This window comes from Ornithodoros turicata, chromosome 10 (genome assembly GCF_037126465.1).
Source record: "Ornithodoros turicata isolate Travis chromosome 10, ASM3712646v1, whole genome shotgun sequence".
Classification (NCBI taxonomy): Eukaryota; Metazoa; Arthropoda; class Arachnida; order Ixodida; family Argasidae; genus Ornithodoros; species Ornithodoros turicata.
The window spans coordinates 13,497,497-13,504,316 of NC_088210.1; the positions used below are offsets into that span (position 1 = coordinate 13,497,497).

Sequence of the window (6,820 nt, forward strand, 5' to 3'; positions counted from 1 at the left end):
ATTTGCGAAATTATTCGCGTGTATTTGACTTCGCGATTCCAGGGCTGTTTCCTTTCGCGGAGAAACGTCAAGCTGTGTTCGCGAGTACAATTTTTCGTGGTTTTTTAGTGGTCGCGAAATTCGCGAAAATTAATACATCGCGAATAAAACTACGTTTGCAGTGCTCCTTTTTCCCGGATACCATATTGATCTATAGAACGCCCTACCCCAGTCGATAATCATGACAGAGGATGTTAATGTTTGCACTAATACACTATTTGACATATCTATCTAGTGTTGTTATTGTGACTTGTATGTTCAATCTAATTAGACGCGTTGAAGCGTTGTTATCACCTGTATATTGCCCTCTTCCCCCCCCCCCCCCCTGTAACGGTCCACTATAGGACTAACAGTATAAATAAATAAAAAATAAATATAAGACTGCGCGAGTACGCGGATACCTCGACTTCCAAATCGAATATGGAAGTCTATATTCGAATTTCCAATCGTCTGCGGTGCACGCATAAAGTGCACGTGCAAGCCCGCGAATGCCACAGGAAAATGCGTACAACAAAGCGAATGCTGTTTCACACGAAGACTTTAAAGGTACTGTAAAGCAGCACCGATCAAATGCCATTTGGTGTGGCTATTCGATACTCCAAGCCACCAGGACAAAAACTGCGCAAGTTTCATTCCAATCGACGGTGCAATTAATTAGAAAATTACAATTAAAGATTACGGGCAACACTGTACTAGGTATTCGAAATGAATCCGTATTCCTGACACATACGGCGGCAACCACATTGCATGCGTAGGACACTGGGCCCGACATAACAATCCACCAGAATCCTCCACAAAATCCGCCCCTGCAATCCACACAACGATCCACATTTGAGGATAAACGGATAAGCGAACTGAAGTGCCGTTGAAAAAAAATGTGTCAGACGTTCAAGAAGCCAGACAGCGGCGGTACTTGTTTGTTCACAGATGTTCACAGAGAGAGTTTGTTCGTTCGAAAGAGGCCGCGAACAGAAGGAGCGCGCAGGCGCAGCAGAGATGTAGGGAGAGCTTCCATCGAACAGCGGCCGGCGCTGGGTTACTTCGCAAAAAACACTGTTAACAGGGGTTTCAGAATGCATAGGTAAACAGGGAAACTAATATAATGGTTGCTAAAATAACGAAGTTCCGATGTAATAGCGTGTAATACCAATTTTCAGTGTTGCCCGCTGACAGGGGGTTGTTTGACACCAGGCGTCGCACCGCTCCACTACGCCGCATTTTTCATGGCAAATTAAAAATATTTATAACGCGTTGTCGGTCGTATGGTTCCGCATATGGTATTTAGGAGCAACAAAGTCTCTAGTCACATCGCCGGCATATCATGCTTGTCTACTGCTTTACAGTACCTTTAAAACCCCTCCGAGATCTACAATAAGTTGGCACTTTTCATCTGTACCACACCGAGAAAAAAACGTAAACATACACGCAAACGTCTAGCGGTCATTCACTTTTCAGTCCCGCGCCATCACAACGCAGATCCTTCACTCTGACGCACCCATCTCTTGCGCTACCAAAGATAACTTCGAAGAAGGGCGCAGCTTGTCTTGCGCTTCGATACAGAGAGAATCATAAATAAGACGGGCAACTTCGACGAAACACAACTCTGCGATCGTCAACCAAATGGAGTAAGTCTTCCCGGCGATATAGAGCTCGTAACTGGAGTGCCCGTCATCATTCATGCAGTGGGCTTCACGTGGCCATGAAAAGATTTTTCTTTTAACGTGCCTAATCGTTTTTTTCCAGCAGAAACGCCCCTGTTTCTTGGGTGGTCAATATGAGCGATCAAATCACTTCGTCAATTAAAGGAACAGACTGGAAGGATCGAGTGATTTTAGATTAGGCTGAGTTGCATTCCTCCTTTTCGTTTTTGGAGATTTGGTTCTTCAGAACCTCCTACGTTTTGAGACGCACAAGAAAAAACAAGTAGGACGGTGCTATCCAGTTTCAGTTTCGGTTTCACGCAGATCGAACACCGGAAGCTGCTTGCGGTGACGTCACGGAAGCAATTATAAATAACGCTGCTGGATCAGTTCAAATGTTTGGCCCTGAGCATCATATGAAAGCCTGTGACAGCGTGTTCTCTGTGTCGGTTTGGGCCGCCAATGCCGCGTGCATCAAATCCCTTAATGTCGAAACTACAACGAGAACGTAGAACGCTGAAAAAGAAGAACACTTTAGTTTGTTTCTTACAGATGTGGAATTTTATCGCGAAGAGGGCACCCAAGCAGCAAAATGTACTGAAAGTCGGGTGCAATAGGGGTGGACGGGTAGGTGGAAGGCCTTGAACAGACTCATGAAACTAAGGAACATCGATAAGACACATACCGTCCACCCCTACTGCACTCGACTTTCAGTACATTGTGCTGCTTGGGCAATGCTGTAACCCACTGCACTGAGCGCTAAAATTACGCTTTACTTCCTTTGCATTTCTCTCTCTCTCCCTCCCTCTCGGTTGGGCGCGCGACACATATGGCCAATGAAAAAAATGGCTAGCAAGCAAGCGAGGTGGTGGAGATGATGCATAATGTAAAACCCCGAGACTAGGGAACACGAAAGCGTGTTTGTGTCTGTCCTTTCGTGTTCCCTAGTCTCGGGGTTTTAGATTATGCATATGGCCAATTCCGCTGGTCGTTTTCGTGCAATGCAGTGCAGTGCAATGTGGTGTGGTGTAGTGTAGTGTAGTGTAGTGTAGTGTAGTGTAGTGTAGTGTAGCGTAGTGTAGTGTAGTGTAGTGTAACGGTGTGGGTACAGCGTAGAAACGAACGGAATGACCAATGAAATCCGACGCACGCTGCACTGAAGCGACCAGTGTAACTCGCACAATCAAACCAGTGTAAGATTTTTCTGCCAGGTCCAGTTTTCTACACTGCAGCGACCATACCGCCACGTGCCAACTCTGCAAGCACATTTCCAGCATTCGGCAGCCATTCGCTAGCGTTCACTGTTGTGGTTCGCTGCTTCGTCGTGTGACCGCACGGGGGATATCTTTGACGCTATGAATTTCGCAAACAAATAAAACAAAACAAATGAATAAACGAGAAAGAACACGTTTCAATAGGATTTTAGTGGCGGTATGTACCAACAAGTGCATATAGGCGGGCCCGTAAAATGTATGTTTCCCATTGATGAAAATATACACATTTAAATAAACATATGTCCCCGACAACCACAATGCCGAAACGCAAATAGCGTGCAGAAGGAGGCGCCTTTATGAACCCGTCGCAGACGCAGAAGCAGTGCAAGAGAGAAGAGAGAACAACGAGACAGACGCAATTAAAAGGAGGATGGATAGAGAGAGAGTTCGAAGGAGGAAGTCCTTTTACGGAGATTATTCCGTCCACAAGCGTTACATATATACACGGTTATAACAGTGGCCTTCCTCCTTCTACGATACAAAGACAGGAAGGAAAGTGCATCCTCCTCCGCGAGACTCCCGCGCCCGCGTTTTGTATTCCCTTGCTTCACGAGACAATCATCTTCTGCAATCTCCAGCCGGCGTGCAGTGTTCGCGACGCGTTGCACTAGTCTCGAAGGCCATCGCTGACAACCGTACGAGGTGCGTGTGTGGGGAAACAATCGCGTAAATAAAAGAAAACAACAATACGAGTAAGTCAGATATGCGCGAAAAAGTTATGCAAATTTATTCAGGGGCCGAGCAAATTAATTCGGTGACATCCTCACAAGCGGCGAAACGTAATGCTGTAATGTCCCAATACTGGCAGTACTGGTCCAATATCGCCCATCTCCAGCCAATATTGAGCCAAGGTGTTGCGCTGCTTGAGCTCCTTTGAGACGCTTTAGAAATAAATAAAAAAAAATTCTTGCATCTATGGTATTTTGTATGTAATCTTTGGCAACGGAGCAATCTTCTTGTGTAATCTATCTATCTTGTGAGATCGGCGGTGTACACTTTTATGTTCTGAAGTGACATCCAGATGGACTGCATTGAATTGGTTTGCGTGAAAAAAAAAAAAAAATATGTAACAGGGTACAGTTTTTTTCCCTCAGTGGCATGCACGCTGATCACATTTCACCAGCTCCTTGTTTCTTCGTTGCGGTAGGTTTAATTCACCGCGTTCTTATGAATACAATAAACATATGTACTTGCAACTAAGGGCACCAAACTGTAAACGTTGGACAATATTATTACTGGACAATATTATTTTGTTACGTTAAGTCGGGGTTTCTCTACTTTTTTGTCCAGTTATGTCGTCTCCCGGCTTTTGGAGTATTTTTGCATGTAAACGTTTTTTTTTTCTAAAAAATAAAAAACACTCTGTGAAGGCATTTGACGAAACTGTTGCCGCTGTAGCAACCTATCATTTTAACCGGTGTATCGCACAGAAACATACACTTTACACTGCTCTGGAATGTGCAAGTCACGAAATTCATTCACGTTCATTCCATCTCACTCACTATCCGAGTGCCTGCGAGGAATACCGAAACCGCAACAGGACCATCTCCGCCTCTCTCCAGGGAGCAAATGCACAGCCGTTCCCACGGCCGCGGCTGATAGCTTCCGCTGATGACAGAGCTCTCAATTTCGGAATGGTCCTCTTCGGGGGGGCAATCTCCATATTTTTTGCAGGGGAACGGGTAGACAACACTGACATTGTAATTTGTCACCAACATACTGATAACCATACGGCGTACTCTCTCCCAAATGAAGCACGTTGAATTATGGAAGCGAAAGAAATAGCACTTCGGTTTTGCGTTGAACGCAGGAGGGCATTTCTGTAATCTATGCTACGTTTATCTTTTTTTCCTTTCCTTTCTTTTTTGTCCTCACATTGAGATATCCACTGAAAGTGGCATGTTATTGCATCTGTTCACGCCAGACAGAAGTTGGTGACGGTTTGTACTGTTTTTCCGGTAACAAACAACAAGACTATTGACTACATTAACTTAATTTAATTTAACGGGACTACTTTCATTGCTGTGATTCGTATCCTGTGATAAGGCAGCCCTTCTGTCAACAGTGAAGTCCTCGTCTAATATTTTTTTTATTATTATTATTGTTGTGACATGCTATCGTACAACAAGAAAACAAAGTGAGATTGTAGAAACTCAGTGGAGCTGACTGATACAAGCTCAATTTGCTCCTCCGGACCTTTTCGACACTGAACGAGAAGCGAAAGATACGTGGCGATGGAGTGAAAACATGAAGGGTACGTGCTACAATAGAGTTGTTATACAATATACAGTTACACAAGACCAAAACCGGAACGCGTTGTGAGTGTCGTATACACGTTTTGTTATCGTCCCAGATTCTACGAATGAATGAACCACACAAAGATTAATAAAGCTGATGTGAATGACTCTCTTTGAGCTAAGGACTGCCATTTTATTAGGCCGTTGCACAGACATCAATGTATTCGAATCATGCACAACGAGCTCGCCGTGAGCAGCATCAAAATCTTTAAAAATGTTGCATCGACCGAGCCCGATCGTTAAATTGTCTGTGCATTTGAAAACAATTGCTGAAAAGCACGCAATCGTATGTGCAGAGCAGATAACATGGAAATATGTTCCTGCTCTCTGTACGCGAAAATGTGTTCTACCACATTTTGATTGTAAAAGAAAATCTGACCAATTGAAACCACACAACCAGTAAACCCCCTGTGATAATGCCCACTCTGCAACTTAACCGATCTGCAACGTGGTGAGATGGAACACAATACGCGATACATCAAAAGGGAAATACACATCAGATGTAGAGCGCATAATAGGCCTAGAGCACACGAACAGAAGTGCAATGAGAAAGCATACCGTGTTAGCACAGGGGATAAAGCTGTTGCAGAAGTAAAATCCACACGCCGGCACTTGCACGACACATGCGACGCACAATGAGGTTCAAGGATCTACACAATATTTCCCACCGCTGCTTTCTTCCACACAACACCTGGCGAAGGCGCCATCGAAGTGTTTCAAAAACATGCTCTCGCCGGGAGCGCGGCAGAAGGTTGCATTCTCATTGGTGGATGAAAATTACGTAAAAGATTTAATTAAGCGTACGATAAGTGTGGATGAAAACTATATTTATGTCGTTGGAAGGTGGAGGTAATTTCGGCAGCAAAATTTTGTAAACGTGTGCCTTAATTTCTAGTTGAAGATGTAATCACCAGATGGCACCACCCACCATGACAGGCCCCGCTAGAACCAACGGTTGCCACCAGTCGTCCTCAGCGCTCTGCGGCTCTGCTCTGCTGCGTCTCTGCCGCGATTGTTGCAGAAGATAGCTCCGTCCTGATAAAGTAACTCGTTATTGTAGCTAATTACTTAACCTCATATGCAACTACTTACTGGCTTCAGTAGCTATAGTTTTCAGAAAACAAAACCTGCTGAGAATGAAACACCTCAAAATTGTTGGAGAAGAAAATTTCTAAACAAGTTTCGGGTTCGCGTGTCCTTGCTCTGCCTGTTACCAATCGTTATTCGTTGTTGGTATACTGGTCATAGTGAACAGTGGTTTTATCTCATTTTGACTGCAATTTTATTTTGTTTTATTTCCACGAGACGCAGGATGTGTTTCTGGGAAGGGTGGTCTCGTGAAAACTGAAAAAGCATCGAATCGCCAATGTTTTTGAGGTTACTTTTAAAAAGTACCGGAGTTACGGTTACAGATTTTAGGGTTTAAAAGTATCTGAGTTGCAACCACTACAGTACGCCGCGGGGGAAAAAATAATCTGATACAGTTGCAGATCCTTCGGCGGTGAAGGAAAAAATACACAGTCCAGTCTGGTACACAGTAAGAAGAACACAGTAAGTCCAGAGAATGAAG

General features: G+C 44.3%; 1 protein-coding gene across 1 annotated transcript in view; it reads right to left on the bottom strand.

Moving 5' to 3' along the window:
* LOC135370412 (sperm-associated antigen 5-like) overlaps nucleotides 1-5,967 on the bottom strand; it is a 67,759-nt gene extending 61,792 nt beyond the window's left edge. The window contains exon 1 of the mRNA XM_064604158.1: nucleotides 5,809-5,967. The gene's annotated coding sequence lies outside the window, so the exon portion shown is untranslated. The remainder of the gene's footprint in view (nucleotides 1-5,808) is intronic.
* Between the last annotated feature and the right edge of the window lie 853 nt (nucleotides 5,968-6,820).